The 15,822-nt window shown below is 32.1% G+C and overlaps 1 protein-coding gene across 1 annotated transcript in view; it reads right to left on the reverse strand.

Annotated features, from left to right (window-relative positions):
• The window catches only part of LOC149422962 (acid sphingomyelinase-like phosphodiesterase 3b), a 375,129-nt gene that overhangs the window by 17,684 nt on the left and 341,623 nt on the right, over positions 1-15,822 (reverse strand). The gene's annotated exons all lie outside the window — the stretch shown is intronic.

The raw sequence follows: 15,822 nt of genomic DNA on the forward strand, positions 1-15,822 counted from the left end.
AAATATAGAGGGAGACAACATGATACAAATATAAGCAACACAAAGACGGTCATAAAATACATTAACATAAGTGCACAAGTAATGGAAAAACCGCTAGATAATTATGTAGACTAATGGGTTATATCAATAAATCGGGAGAAACAAAGCATCAACTGGCATGGTGGTAAGGAGGTAAGGAGAACTGGGATTTTTTTATGGGTTTATTGGAAATAGACCTAATATTGGACTACTTGATATGTCTAATTGATTATTAAGTATCTGACTTTTGGTTTTTACAGCTTTTTTAATTTCTAGTGCCTCTAAGTTGTTTAGTCTGTTACCATGCCCGTTTTTATGTACGATGTTAGCACCGGTGCTATGACAGAATGTATGATCTTTATCGATCAAATGATTTGCGAATTCAGAAAACCCGTTATTATTGAGGCAACGAAGATGCTCCTTTATCCTAATATTAACATTACGTGATGTCTTACCGATATAGAAAGCCGAACAATTATTGCAATTTAATTTATAAATCCCCGAATGACTTAATTTATCGTCCTTATCTTTAGAATTAATTAGAAATTTACCTATATTGTTATTAGTATAAAAGGCCGGTTTGACTTCAGAAGGAAGGTTTTTTACACTTAAGGTAGAAAAGTGATTAATAAATAAAATTCGCCGCCATTGATAATTAATATTATTATCATTGATTTGAGGACAAGGACTAGCAAAGAGGAAGCGATTAATGGCTATTTGTTTTAGCTTTTTATTTAAGATTAAATCTATAAAATTTGATTCATAGCCATTATTTACTGCTATGTTTTTAATTAGTTTTAGTTCACTATCAAAATTACTATCGGACATTGGAATTGTGACTAAACGATGGACCATTGAATGGAATGCGGAGTGCTTATGTGAAATAGGGTGATTGGAGGTGCTGTGTATGACAACGTCAGTATAGGAGGGTTTACGAAAAATGTTAAAATTAATTCTGTTATTAACGATCGATAAGGTAAGGTCTAAAAAATTTAAGGTTGAATTTATGCCTATTTCTAATGTGAATTTAATCTTATTATGAAAAGAGTTTATAAGTTTGAGGAAGGAATTCAGTTGACGCTTAGTCCCTGTCCATATACACAAAACATCATCAACGTATCTTTTCCAGTACAAGACATTTTTAATAAGATGCGAGGTACTAGATAAAATTTTTATTTTCTAAGTTATCCATGAATATATCAGCAATCAGAGGACTGGTAGGGCTCCCCATAGCTAGGCCGTCACGTTGCTGATATATAACATTATTAAATTGAAAATAATTTTGATTCAGGCATATATTAAACAAGGAAGTTAAATCTTTTATAAAATCTATAGAGAGATCGGAACTATTTAATAAATCAGAAATTAAACATTTACTCTCTTCTATGGGAACATTGGGGAACAAATTTACAACGTCAAAAGAAATTAGTGTAGAATTACTAGGGAGAATCATATCTTTCAATTCTTCTACTAATGAAAAAGAGTTTTTAAGGGTATGTTTAGGTGAAAAAACATTGGTATTTTGAAACAAATTAGTAATAACGGATGATATTTTAAAATTTGGGGCGTTACAACATGAAACTACTGGCCTGACGGGGCAATTATTCTTGTGTATTTTAAGGAACCCATATAATTTAGGAGTTTTGGGATTTTTAGTTAAAAATTTAACTTTGTGATATGATTCATCTTTGAATATTTTAGTTTTACATGCTTGAAGTGTTTGTTTCACATTTTCTTGGAACTTATTGGTTGGGTCTTTCGCAAGTATTGCGAAATTGTCACTGTCAATGAAGTCCGCCACTTTAGAATTATATTCATTTCGAGGGAGTATGATCACTGTATTCCCCTTGTCCGCTTTCGTGAGGATCAAATCTTCATCTGTTAGTTTGGCACGAATATTCTTCACTATAGTCAACTCAGGATTTGGGTTAGGTTTAAATTTAGGTATTATTTTTTGTAAAGTTTCAGCACTTTTGTAACAGAATTTTTTCGGTTTACCACATAGAGCTGTGTCTATATCCACTGCTACCTCTTCTATTGCCGCATTAAAATTATTATTCGAGTATTTAAGGTTATATTTTAATCCCTTTGCCAATAGGGATATCTCCTCAGGAAGAAAATGTACAGAAGACAGGTTCTGTACACGGTCAAAAAATGTGTGGACCGACTTCGGGTTACTAATATTAATATCTGGATTATTTATACGGCACAAGTTCTTGAGTTTTTTATTTACTGTATTAAGTTTATTAAAAGATTTAACTGACACTAGGTATCTCACTTTGTCGTCAAATAAGTCACATTCGACTGGGTGCAACTCATACACTAGTTCAGTATGTAATAGTTTTAAATTAAGTTTGATATTATTACGTCGTTTGTATTCACATTTTAGATCCTCTTTCAACCACGACAATTTAGCTTTATACATGGAAGATTGAGGAATTAATGATTGATTTTTGGCGCTTTTGAACTGCGCATTTAAATAGTTAGGAAACACTTTCATTTTTATGCACTGTTTGAAAAAGTATATATTAATACACATCACTTTATACTTGATTGAAAAGTTTTTATACATTTTTGCTTTTTCGGCCGTACTCGCCAATTTAATATTATTGTAGAAAGCAATCACTTTGTGGTTTGACATATTTAATAAAATAAAATACTTTTTTGTTTTAAAACCACGATATTTATTAATTTAAGAACCGACCGGTTTCGCTTTACTTAAGCATCATCAGGGTACAAATTAATACTAAACAAGAAGTAAGTTCTTATAATATATATAAGAAAATATAGAGGGAGACAACATGATACAAATATAAGCAACACAAAGACGGTCATAAAATACATTAACATAAGTGCACAAGTAATGGAAAAACCGCTAGATAATTATGTAGACTAATGGGGTATATCAATAAATCGGGAGAAACAAAGCATCAACTGGCATGGTGGTAAGGAGGTAAGGAGAACTGGGATTTTTTTATGGGTTTATTGGAAATAGACCTAATATTGGACTACTTGATATGTCTAATTGATTATTAAGTATCTGACTTTTGGTTTTTACAGCTTTTTTAATTTCTAGTGCCTCTAAGTTGTTTAGTCTGTTACCATGCCCGTTTTTATGTACGATGTTAGCACCGGTGCTATGACAGAATGTATGATCTTTATCGATCAAATGATTTGCGAATTCAGAAAACCCGTTATTATTGAGGCAACGAAGATGCTCCTTTATCCTAATATTAACATTACGTGATGTCTTACCGATATAGAAAGCCGAACAATTATTGCAATTTAATTTATAAATCCCCGAATGACTTAATTTATCGTCCTTATCTTTAGAATTAATTAGAAATTTACCTATATTGTTATTAGTATAAAAGGCCGGTTTGACTTCAGAAGGAAGGTTTTTTACACTTAAGGTAGAAAAGTGATTAATAAATAAAATTCGCCGCCATTGATAATTAATATTATTATCATTGATTTGAGGACAAGGACTAGCAAAGAGGAAGCGATTAATGGCTATTTGTTTTAGCTTTTTATTTAAGATTAAATCTATAAAATTTGATTCATAGCCATTATTTACTGCTATGTTTTTAATTAGTTTTAGTTCACTATCAAAATTACTATCGGACATTGGAATTGTGACTAAACGATGGACCATTGAATGGAATGCGGAGTGCTTATGTGAAATAGGGTGATTGGAGGTGCTGTGTATGACAACGTCAGTATAGGAGGGTTTACGAAAAATGTTAAAATTAATTCTGTTATTAACGATCGATAAGGTAAGGTCTAAAAAATTTAAGGTTGAATTTATGCCTATTTCTAATGTGAATTTAATCTTATTATGAAAAGAGTTTATAAGTTTGAGGAAGGAATTCAGTTGACGCTTAGTCCCTGTCCATATACACAAAACATCATCAACGTATCTTTTCCAGTACAAGACATTTTTAATAAGATGCGAGGTACTAGATAAAATTTTATTTTCTAAGTTATCCATGAATATATCAGCAATCAGAGGACTGGTAGGGCTCCCCATAGCTAGGCCGTCACGTTGCTGATATATAACATTATTAAATTGAAAATAATTTTGATTCAGGCATATATTAAACAAGGAAGTTAAATCTTTTATAAAATCTATAGAGAGATCGGAACTATTTAATAAATCAGAAATTAAACATTTACTCTCTTCTATGGGAACATTGGGGAACAAATTTACAACGTCAAAAGAAATTAGTGTAGAATTACTAGGGAGAATCATATCTTTCAATTCTTCTACTAATGAAAAAGAGTTTTTAAGGGTATGTTTAGGTGAAAAAACATTGGTATTTTGAAACAAATTAGTAATAACGGATGATATTTTAAAATTTGGGGCGTTACAACATGAAACTACTGGCCTGACGGGGCAATTATTCTTGTGTATTTTAAGGAACCCATATAATTTAGGAGTTTTGGGATTTTTAGTTAAAAATTTAACTTTGTGATATGATTCATCTTTGAATATTTTAGTTTTACATGCTTGAAGTGTTTGTTTCACATTTTCTTGGAACTTATTGGTTGGGTCTTTCGCAAGTATTGCGAAATTGTCACTGTCAATGAAGTCCGCCACTTTAGAATTATATTCATTTCGAGGGAGTATGATCACTGTATTCCCCTTGTCCGCTTTCGTGAGGATCAAATCTTCATCTGTTAGTTTGGCACGAATATTCTTCACTATAGTCAACTCAGGATTTGGGTTAGGTTTAAATTTAGGTATTATTTTTTGTAAAGTTTCAGCACTTTTGTAACAGAATTTTTTCGGTTTACCACATAGAGCTGTGTCTATATCCACTGCTACCTCTTCTATTGCCGCATTAAAATTATTATTCGAGTATTTAAGGTTATATTTTAATCCCTTTGCCAATAGGGATATCTCCTCAGGAAGAAAATGTACAGAAGACAGGTTCTGTACACGGTCAAAAAATGTGTGGACCGACTTCGGGTTACTAATATTAATATCTGGATTATTTATACGGCACAAGTTCTTGAGTTTTTTTATTTACTGTATTAAGTTTATTAAAAGATTTAACTGACACTAGGTATCTCACTTTGTCCCATATGTTAAATAGTTCCGATCTCTCTATAGATTTTATAAAAGATTTAACTTCCTTGTTTAATATATGCCTGAATCAAAATTATTTTCAATTTAATAATGTTATATATCAGCAACGTGACGGCCTAGCTATGGGGAGCCCTACCAGTCCTCTGATTGCTGATATATTCATGGATAACTTAGAAAATAAAAATTTTATCTAGTACCTCGCATCTTATTAAAAATGTCTTGTACTGGAAAAGATACGTTGATGATGTTTTGTGTATATGGACAGGGACTAAGCGTCAACTGAATTCCTTCCTCAAACTTATAAACTCTTTTCATAATAAGATTAAATTCACATTAGAAATAGGCATAAATTCAACCTTAAATTTTTTAGACCTTACCTTATCGATCGTTAATAACAGAATTAATTTTAACATTTTTCGTAAACCCTCCTATACTGACGTTGTCATACACAGCACCTCCAATCACCCTATTTCACATAAGCACTCCGCATTCCATTCAATGGTCCATCGTTTAGTCACAATTCCAATGTCCGATAGTAATTTTGATAGTGAACTAAAACTAATTAAAAACATAGCAGTAAATAATGGCTATGAATCAAATTTTATAGATTTAATCTTAAATAAAAAGCTAAAACAAATAGCCATTAATCGCTTCCTCTTTGCTAGTCCTTGTCCTCAAATCAATGATAATAATATTAATTATCAATGGCGGCGAATTTTATTTATTAATCACTTTTCTACCTTAAGTGTAAAAAACCTTCCTTCTGAAGTCAAACCGGCCTTTTATACTAATAACAATATAGGTAAATTTCTAATTAATTCTAAAGATAAGGACGATAAATTAAGTCATTCGGGGATTTATAAATTAAATTGCAATAATTGTTCGGCTTTCTATATCGGTAAGACATCACGTAATGTTAATATTAGGATAAAGGAGCATCTTCGTTGCCTCAATAATAACGGGTTTTCTGAATTCGCAAATCATTTGATCGATAAAGATCATACATTCTGTCATAGCACCGGTGCTAACATCGTACATAAAAACGGGCATGGTAACAGACTAAACAACTTAGAGGCACTAGAAATTAAAAAAGCTGTAAAAACCAAAAGTCAGATACTTAATAATCAATTAGACATATCAAGTAGTCCAATATTAGGTCTATTTCCAATAAACCCATAAAAAAATCCCAGTTCTCCTTACCTCCTTACCACCATGCCAGTTGATGCTTTGTTTCTCCCGATTTATTGATATACCCCATTAGTCTACATAATTATCTAGCGGTTTTTCCATTACTTGTGCACTTATGTTAATGTATTTTATGACCGTCTTTGTGTTGCTTATATTTGTATCATGTTGTCTCCCTCTATATTTTCTTATATATATTATAAGAACTTACTTCTTGTTTAGTATTAATTTGTACCCTGATGATGCTTAAGTAAAGCGAAACCGGTCGGTTCTTAAATTAATAAATATCGTGGTTTTAAAACAAAAAAGTATTTTATTTTATTAAATATGTCAAACCACAAAGTGATTGCTTTCTACAATAATATTAAATTGGCGAGTACGGCCGAAAAAGCAAAAATGTATAAAAACTTTTCAATCAAGTATAAAGTGATGTGTATTAATATATACTTTTTCAAACAGTGCATAAAAATGAAAGTGTTTCCTAACTATTTAAATGCGCAGTTCAAAAGCGCCAAAAATCAATCATTAATTCCTCAATCTTCCATGTATAAAGCTAAATTGGCGTGGTTGAAAGAGGATCTAAAATGTGAATACAAACGACGTAATAATATCAAACTTAATTTAAAACTATTACATACTGAACTAGTGTATGAGTTGCACCCAGTCGAATGGGACTTATTTGACGACAAAGTGAGATACCTAGTGTCAGTTAAATCTTTTAATAAACTTAATACAGTAAATAAAAAACTCAAGAACTTGTGCCGTATAAATAATCCAGATATTAATATTAGTAACCCGAAGTCGGTCCACACATTTTTTGACCGTGTACAGAACCTGTCTTCTGTACATTTTCTTCCTGAGGAGATATCCCTATTGGCAAAGGGATTAAAATATAACCTTAAATACTCGAATAATAATTTTAATGCGGCAATAGAAGAGGTAGCAGTGGATATAGACACAGCTCTATGTGGTAAACCGAAAAAATTCTGTTACAAAAGTGCTGAAACTTTACAAAAAATAATACCTAAATTTAAACCTAACCCAAATCCTGAGTTGACTATAGTGAAGAATATTCGTGCCAAACTAACAGATGAAGATTTGATCCTCACGAAAGCGGACAAGGGGAATACAGTGATCATACTCCCTCGAAATGAATATAATTCTAAAGTGGCGGACTTCATTGACAGTGACAATTTCGCAATACTTGCGAAAGACCCAACCAATAAGTTCCAAGAAAATGTGAAACAAACACTTCAAGCATGTAAAACTAAAATATTCAAAGATGAATCATATCACAAAGTTAAATTTTTAACTAAAAATCCCAAAACTCCTAAATTATATGGGTTCCTTAAAATACACAAGAATAATTGCCCCGTCAGGCCAGTAGTTTCATGTTGTAACGCCCCAAATTTTAAAATATCATCCGTTATTACTAATTTGTTTCAAAATACCAATGTTTTTTCACCTAAACATACCCTTAAAAACTCTTTTTCATTAGTAGAAGAATTGAAAGATATGATTCTCCCTAGTAATTCTACACTAATTTCTTTTGACGTTGTAAATTTGTTCCCCAATGTTCCCATAGAAGAGAGTAAATGTTTAATTTCTGATTTATTAAATAGTTCCGATCTCTCTATAGATTTTATAAAAGATTTAACTTCCTTGTTTAATATATGCCTGAATCAAAATTATTTTCAATTTAATAATGTTATATATCAGCAACGTGACGGCCTAGCTATGGGGAGCCCTACCAGTCCTCTGATTGCTGATATATTCATGGATAACTTAGAAAATAAAATTTTATCTAGTACCTCGCATCTTATTAAAAATGTCTTGTACTGGAAAAGATACGTTGATGATGTTTTGTGTATATGGACAGGGACTAAGCGTCAACTGAATTCCTTCCTCAAACTTATAAACTCTTTTCATAATAAGATTAAATTCACATTAGAAATAGGCATAAATTCAACCTTAAATTTTTTAGACCTTACCTTATCGATCGTTAATAACAGAATTAATTTTAACATTTTTCGTAAACCCTCCTATACTGACGTTGTCATACACAGCACCTCCAATCACCCTATTTCACATAAGCACTCCGCATTCCATTCAATGGTCCATCGTTTAGTCACAATTCCAATGTCCGATAGTAATTTTGATAGTGAACTAAAACTAATTAAAAACATAGCAGTAAATAATGGCTATGAATCAAATTTTATAGATTTAATCTTAAATAAAAAGCTAAAACAAATAGCCATTAATCGCTTCCTCTTTGCTAGTCCTTGTCCTCAAATCAATGATAATAATATTAATTATCAATGGCGGCGAATTTTATTTATTAATCACTTTTCTACCTTAAGTGTAAAAAACCTTCCTTCTGAAGTCAAACCGGCCTTTTATACTAATAACAATATAGGTAAATTTCTAATTAATTCTAAAGATAAGGACGATAAATTAAGTCATTCGGGGATTTATAAATTAAATTGCAATAATTGTTCGGCTTTCTATATCGGTAAGACATCACGTAATGTTAATATTAGGATAAAGGAGCATCTTCGTTGCCTCAATAATAACGGGTTTTCTGAATTCGCAAATCATTTGATCGATAAAGATCATACATTCTGTCATAGCACCGGTGCTAACATCGTACATAAAAACGGGCATGGTAACAGACTAAACAACTTAGAGGCACTAGAAATTAAAAAAGCTGTAAAAACCAAAAGTCAGATACTTAATAATCAATTAGACATATCAAGTAGTCCAATATTAGGTCTATTTCCAATAAACCCATAAAAAAATCCCAGTTCTCCTTACCTCCTTACCACCATGCCAGTTGATGCTTTGTTTCTCCCGATTTATTGATATAACCCATTAGTCTACATAATTATCTAGCGGTTTTTCCATTACTTGTGCACTTATGTTAATGTATTTTATGACCGTCTTTGTGTTGCTTATATTTGTATCATGTTGTCTCCCTCTATATTTTCTTATATATATACACACATTATGTACTTCTTGTTTAGTATTAATTTGTACCCTGATGATGCTTAAGTAAAGCGAAACCGGTCGGTTCTTAAATTAATAAATATCGTGGTTTTAAAACAAAAAAGTATTTTATTTTATTAAATATGTCAAACCACAAAGTGATTGCTTTCTACAATAATAATAAGAATATTTATTCATTTTTTTCACTATCTTGAATAAAGCCAACGTTTCAGCGATATATGAATTTTGCAAACGCACCAGGAAGCAAAAAGGTAGGAAATTTTATCACACTTATTTCGTGTTGTGAAAAAAAAAGTTGCAAGTCGATGAAAAAAAGATTTATATTTATTTTATTTTGAGTGTTATTTTATCATTTGGGTAGTAAGCTGGTAAGTGAATGAAAGCAAACATTTAGAATGTCAACGAATACACAGGTAGACTACCTACATATTGGTGATTGATTCTCGTTATTTTCAAAAGCTTTTCTATTAATTTGACCTTTAGAATGTTTGAACAAGGTCGTTGAACTTACAAATCGAAAGCGGAACAGTAAATAGTCTTTTTCTTTCTTTAAAATCAAAAAAAAAGTATTTTGAAAATTCTCATTATCGTCACCCATAAAAAGTTTAGGCCTTATCTGCCTACACGATATATAAAATTAACTTTTTAAAAGGTCAAATATAAAAATATGTGCTTAATCATTAGATTTTTTTTGTAATCTGGTTCATTATGCTGTAACAATGTAAGTATTTGCAGAAAAGTGTATTTGTAGATTCAATAATTGCAGGGAAATCTGTAAAAATATCTACGGTTTTTAAAAATCCGTTTGAAAAAAAAAAGATTTAATATGATCTTAATTATACTACCATTAGTAAATCATTTCTCTGTGTATTAAAAGCACATCATTTAAAATATTTTTATTGTGTTTGTTATGTTATCTTATAAAACCAAGCCTCTTGGTAGTTCGAATGGTGTGCTACAAATCAGTAGAAGTTTGGTAGTGACCTGATATTCCTGTAAGTTCCCTCTAATTTTACATATGTTTTGACAATTATTAAAAAAACTTTAACGTAAACATCGAAACTCAGAACTCTTGAGATGTTCAGAATGGTGACCGGATAAATCATAAAAATGATAATTCATCAAATCTTTAAAAAGTTATATAAAATCATGGAAAGTGATGAAACAAAAACTTCACTAACTGGGTTAAGTAGGTAAGGTTAGGTGAGGTTAAAAAATTTTTTCATCGTTTTTAAGATTATGTCATTTTTAAAAGTGTGTTGAATACTCACCGTGTTGAGTTAGCATGGAACCGTTCAGAATAATAGTTGCGATGTTTGTTATATAATATTAAATTACACGAAATAAAAAAAAACAGCCGTCACGGGACGCCTGGCAGATGTGAACCATCGAAATGAATTTTTATTGAAGGAAGTAAAACCCAAAAGTAGGTCATTATATTCTTGATTATAAACAATTATTTTGTTATTATAAAAAAATACATAAAAAATATGTTACAAATTAAAAATTCATCATCATTAAGTATAGACCTATTTTAATGAGATTGTCAAAAATGTACCGCACAGAGTTTTGGCGGCCGTGCAGAAAGAGCCGACGAGTTACAGTAAATTCAAATGGCCATTATAATTAACTGTGCTCGTACATACTCTAATGCAAAAGGACTCTACGCATCATACATTAGAGCATTAGCTCACAGAAATGTATACACCCCCTTGGGTTCTGACAAAGATTAATGATGCAAGCGGACCCCATTATACTTGTTACAATGGTTCTTCAGCTCCGTGGCAGAAAGGGGAGGACAGGGGGGTTTTAAGGAGTAACGGTGGCAATAGGATTCGAATAGATATCTGTGCCACCCCGTCCCTTGTCAATCTTCCTGGGGACTCCTTTTTCCAGTAATCTTCAAGTTATTCTCGAACAACCTAGTGTTATCGGATTATATACAACATTTTTTTATAATGTTCAGAGTGCTAAAATCTTTTGTGTTCTTTGAATATATAAAACACACGGTTTCATGATAACTCAACACAGTGAAGATTCAACACACCTTTTAAAAGTGATATAAAGTCATTAGAAACGATGAAAAAAAAACTAAACCTAACATAACCTAACCTAACCTAACCTAACCTAACCTAACCTACTTAACCCAGTTATTAAAGTTTTTGTTCATCACTTTCCATGACTTTATATAACTTTTTAAAGATGTGATGATTTATCCGGTCACCAATACACACATACTATCAAATAAAAATGTCTTCCGTGCAGATTTGAATATTAACCAATGTCACCACTGAATATTTTGATTATTTGATTGAGACTTCAAAATTGCGTACTCTGTTTATCTAATAGTGTATGACAACGTTTTTGGTCATTACATTTAATTTTGAATTTGTATTGAGAGACCGAATTTAAAATTTACCTGCAATCTATCCAAAGTCTGAATCACAAAACACGCCCACATTGACTTTCTTGTATTTTTCATTATTCTTTGCTTGAGAATAAATGAAAAAAATGCAGGAAAGAGTTCATGATAGAATAGGCATATCAATTATATCAGCATATCAATTAGATATGATAATTATATTATGTATGTACACATAATTTGATTAAAACAGATAGTAGAGAAAAGTATACCAATATGGGTGTTAAATTTATCTTACTAATATAAATTTGACACCCACTTCTATTTGTTCTATAGTGACTTATACTTCCAATTTTTTAAATGAAGAAATCATTGTCTTGAATAATTTTACGCATTACGTAGGAATAAGATTTCAAGTCACGCATACATCCAAGCACCGACAGCTGAAATTATTATGTTTAATATTATTTCGGAAAGCGAGGACAGTATACAATTATATTTAATCAAGTAACAGTCGCTGCGTATCGGGACACGTTGTTGAGGTCCAATTCACTAGTACTCTGGGGTCATATCAGATCAACGCTGTGCAATGTAAATCTCAACATCAAAATGGCAACAACTAACTCTCGAACGTCCGAAGAATAATTACAAAGCATAATGAAATATTTATCATTCAATTTAAAAAAATATTAACAAATATCTATTGGACATTGACAGCTCTTGTATTTCCTCCTATTTACTTTGATCAACGCCAAGGAAACTGTAACGACATTTTAATTTGCCCTTCCCGATGAATGAAGATTAAGACTTGATGCAAATCGAGACATTGATACAAGATCTTTTCAGGTAACGTTGAAAAAGATCCACTGATACCTTTAAGGCGCCCAGCTTAAATACTCTTCTAACACAAATTTACAATTTTAAAAGGAAACGTTCTTACTCATTAACTAGTTTATACATAATAAAAGAGAGATTTTTAAAAATAAAATTGTATAAAGGATAAATTTTCACGGTTGGGTAAAAAACACACAATTAAAAAAAAGTAATTAACTATTGATGTCTTCAGTGTCGTAGTGGAAACCTGTCATTAATGTTGTCCAAGTTGGTATTTTTCTTTTTAATTTGAGCCAAGACTAATTACTTTTTATTTACAGTCTTGATCGAAACTTGTTTAAAAAATTCAATTAATTTGTTCACCATTACAGATAACTTAATTTGTCAATACATTAACTAGGGCCGGGTAGGCCTTATTTAATTGCCCGGAAAGTCAGAACTAATGAACTTGAATGAGTAAACAAGACGAGAGTCTATGTTCACATTTGGCAAACATGCTGTCAGTCAATCAACTCTGTTATATAAATAAACAACCCTCGGAACGTGTTTCACTTCAAGACAAAATCATTCCGTATTTTCTAGAAAAAAGCCTAAATTTCACAGTGTTCTGCTTATAGACGGAATATATTGAAGTCTATGCTTCCATGAACCAACCATATTATTATAAATACGAAAATTCATTAAAAATATTTCCATTTTACTTTTTTAAATTGGACCGGTTTCACCCTATTGCTGATAGTACATATTAATCATGTGCTTTGATATTTACAAAATCTATGAAATAATTCAATAATTATGAAAAAATATGTTGGCAATATAAATGGTAGTTTGAAATGATATTTTCGTTGTTTTTATACCAAGTAAAGTGAAATGTCAATTTAATACAACACGGTTTTATTTTTCTTTGATAGGCAGGTCAACAACCTATATTCAGAGCAGAGAGAAGTTAAGGAAGTTTTTTTATTATACATAGGTTATTAAATTCTGCTTTGACTAAGCAAATATTTGTTACCTGTTACAATCTTGTCTTTATTTAAAAATAATCACTTTTAAAAAAATATATCCAATACTCTTTTTAGGTATGCTTTTTTGACGAAGACTTGATACCCACATATAAATTTTGCCAGAATTACACATGGAATTACAATTACAATACAAATATAGCCCTTCGTTTTTAATTAAATTACGAAATTTATTTGGCGCACAATTAAACAATCTTCATTTAAACCTTTTATTAACTCTTGTAACGACTAACTCCTACCACATAATACCTCTATAGTGTGTTGAGGGTAAAAATTTAAAATTTTGTTCGTACGTACTTCTGGAAATGTCATATGGTAACAAAAGGTTGTGCGCTGTGTTATTACGACCAGTTACTTCACCTGTTGCGAATTTTGAATTACTTCCACCCTCGCCAACCGCCTTCGCCACCGACGCCATGGCTCACGCCGCATTTGTGGACAAAATAGCCGTACCCTTCGTGAATCCTGTGAACCATAGAGCTGCCTCATCCCCGACTACGAATGACCTGACCTGTCATTCGTAGCCGTTGAACTGTTTCCGCCATTCGTCTGCCGCCCTATGCCCAACGGTCTCCCCAGTCCTAGGACTGGGCGTGCGTAGTAGACTGATCCCACCCTCGTCAGCCGCCCTGCACCGACCAGCGTCTTCTGGTCTCACGACCCCTCTTGCAGTAAGCTTCATTTAATTTGAGTCATATATGTAACTAGCTAGGACGTGAATCGAATCATTCTGTTACCTGCTGATCGTGATGTAAACCGTTATGTGTAACATGTGTATGTCTGTAGTATATAATATGTGTTATTGGCCGAATAAACCGAATAAATAAATCTTTATCTTGATTTTGTACCTTATTTAACAATACATCAAGACCTTAAAAGTGATCCCCCCCGCCCAGAACGAGAAATTGCTCTACCGAAGACTTACTTAGCATAGGTAAGTAAGTAGTTTTTTTTAAGAACCTTGCAAGTGGTCAACAGATTTACCTCAACCAGCCTCTTCCGATCTGGTCCATCACGCAGTTGCTGGGCAGATGCATCCGCCGCCAAGACTCAGACACACCTCACTCTATTGAACCGGGCACCCCTGCTAAATTACTAAACCACTTGGGGTGATCTATGGCAGAGGTGTTGGTTATCCAGTAAATAGTTCCCGAGACGGCAGTACCCATACCCGCCTCCGTAATTGAAAATTGTTTAAATCCGTATGAGCAATGAGGAATCCATGTGGTAGTTAGTCCCTAAACAAAACAATATGAAACTCGTTTCGATTAATTAAATTGATGTATACTTTCCATAACTAACATAAATTGCAGAAATACTCAATGTTTTATGCTGTAATTTAAAAAACATAAATCTTACTTGTCAATAGGTACTTCATAGAAATATTTGTGCGCCAACTAACACAGAATTATATTAAAATCAAACAAAAATGTTTGTTTTCATTAGCCAGAGTACGTCGTGACCTTTTAGCCTTTTGGATGGCGGTTTACCGAAATGTTTGTATCCCGGTGTACACGAAATATTCGGATAGGATTGAAAGCAAATAACGGAATTCAACATGACGTAATTCTGTACATTTGTATGAGTAGCGTGTAGAATACTCGTACGATGGTAAATAAAATGTATTGAAGGGTTGTATAAAATGTACTCATCTTTATTGTTAAATTGGAAACCGCTTTGAATAATAAAAGTTGTGTGGTTGAATATATTATGTTATTAATTTTTCAAAAATGTATTTGTTAGTATTTGCTCTGAGTTTCAAACCAATTATAAAATTAAGAGATTAGCTGTTTTAGAACATAGATGGTGCTAGTTAAGTAGTTAGCAAACAATGATTTGTTGTTTTTATCCCTTCTCTACGGGCAGTGAAACCAGGTTATTTAAGGTCTGAATTAAATTAGAGAACTTCACTTCTCCTCAATATTTCTAGCTATTAAGCTGAAACACGAAGTAATTATTATATTCGCTGTCCGTTGGTTGAGTGATTTATTTAGAGTGTCCATAGCAATATAAAATATGAAAAAATATAACAATAAATCAATGGAATTCAACTTCTCAAAAGTGCTTTATTTACAATGAAGAATTACCCTTTGTTCATCAAGTCCTTCAAATGTATTTTGTTATATGTAATTAATAGTTCACTTTTTTAGTTTAGTTAGTTTCCCTTTGCAACCGCATGATTTCATTTTTGACTTTATTTCAATTTCGGGGGCGGGCTTAGGAACCGCCGCCCGAGGAACCATTTGCCATAGGTCACTCCAAGTGGTTCCCTACGTTTGGTGACTTAGCAGGGGTGTCCGGGC

Source organism: Hesperophylax consimilis, chromosome 6 (assembly GCF_061612785.1).
Source record: "Hesperophylax consimilis isolate HC1 chromosome 6, BYU_Hcon_1.0, whole genome shotgun sequence".
NCBI classification, from domain to species: domain Eukaryota; kingdom Metazoa; phylum Arthropoda; class Insecta; order Trichoptera; family Limnephilidae; genus Hesperophylax; species Hesperophylax consimilis.